Source organism: Leptodactylus fuscus, chromosome 2 (genome assembly GCF_031893055.1).
Source record: "Leptodactylus fuscus isolate aLepFus1 chromosome 2, aLepFus1.hap2, whole genome shotgun sequence".
NCBI classification, from domain to species: Eukaryota; Metazoa; Chordata; class Amphibia; order Anura; family Leptodactylidae; genus Leptodactylus; species Leptodactylus fuscus.
In genome coordinates, this window is record NC_134266.1 from 132,338,165 (window position 1) to 132,339,828 (window position 1,664).

Genomic DNA, 1,664 nt, shown 5'->3' on the forward strand with positions numbered 1-1,664 from the left:
TTATTAAATAATTTGCTAAAATTCATTCTAAATATACCCACTACACAAACACATACACACCCAGGACCCTATATTCCACCTGATCCCTATAAGTGAAAATAACTTAGGAGGGGGTTGGTTCCTGTCAGTTCAAGGGTTTAGAATCCAGTTGGTGGTTTCACTGGATTATTTTAACTGTCAAGAAACCCCTTTTCATGTGACCCCTTCCTAATATCACACCATGTAAAACCAGACAAACAGCACTGTATGGCCAACAAAGGGTTAATTGCTAAGGGTTAACTGCAATGGGGGCAACACCCATAGTGTCTCTTGTGGGTCAGTAACACAAGTGGCCTGTTTATATGCAGGACTAGACAAAAAACCCATATTCATGCAGCCCAGCTAATTCCTGGCCAGTCTAACAGTGCTACAGTTGTCTATCAATACATCATATTTCTCATTTATCTCTCTATCTCTCGACGCGTTTCGCCTCAAAAAGGTTCATCAGGAGAGCGATACTTAATAGCAGAGTGGAGTAGTACATAAAAATAATAAAGAGCTGCGGTGAAAACCACAATTCCGGCAGCCCTGGTGGTGGGCTGCAGTGCTGGTAGTGAGTCTGACGCCATGTGCTGTTTCAGCCGTCTTTATATAGATCCTATTCTGGTCCTAGTCCCCACCCTCTCACTGCCCAACCCACAGCTCCAGCCCGTCAGATAATCCTGGTCGGTTACGTCATAGTGGGAGTAGCTCATGGGGCGTGACCGTAAAGAACACAATCGTCACATGACTCAAGGAGGACAACAAAGCCCATATGGCAGGTAAATAGATTGTAAAGAGGCAATCCTCACTGCAATCACAGTATGCAGCGATCATGACACGGCAAGTTCCACCATAGAATCCTGATCTTGCTATCACACTTGAGATAGTTAATCTCATATTATAACCTGTGAGTCCGATCTCTTCCTATGGTGTGTATATTATACTCGGATCGATTACAATGTACCTCATGACAAATCCACTGAGTGCTAGTTGTAGTGAGCTGTACCTTATTGTACATCTTTGCCTAACACATCCAATCGCCAAGAAATATGCTCACATTAATAAACTGTTGGGAGCCAAAATGGCCCACAGTCTGCATGTATCCCTCATAGTTGCTACAAAAATTATGTTGTTAGGCTTCATCATTATTATATATGTTTTTATGTGTACTCTATTGATTGTCATGCCCAGCATACATCATTGATAGTACCATATGTAATGAATTGGACTGACCCTACAGCACCTGGTATTCCCAGGTGGTCTCTCATCCAAGTACTAACCAGGCCTGACCCTGCTTAGCTTCCAAGATCAGGCATGTTCAGGGTGGTGTGGCCGTAGGCAGATATGACCAGCTTCATCTCTTGTATACACCATAGACTGCTATGTGGTAATTGTTGCTCTATGGCAGGACTGCCGTTTCTTAATCCGGATAGCTAAGTGTCTTTAAATATTTCAGAGGAAGGGAAGGAAGGATATGGAATCATTCATACCCATTGGTTTAATGCAATTGAACCTAAAGATCCATTGGGTTTCTTTTTGCAATAACACATTCTCCCAATCACCCCTCCTCGCTGTTTTTTTTAACACACTCCATCCCTTGGAATTTTAGGCTGAAAACATCACCCCCATGTTTTTCACGTATG

The 1,664-nt window shown here is 42.8% G+C and overlaps 1 pseudogene; it reads right to left on the bottom strand.

The window, feature by feature from the left end:
• Positions 1-1,252: 1,252 nt before the first annotated feature.
• On the bottom strand, positions 1,253-1,361 carry LOC142196442 (5S ribosomal RNA; annotated as a pseudogene).
• Between the last annotated feature and the right edge of the window lie 303 nt (positions 1,362-1,664).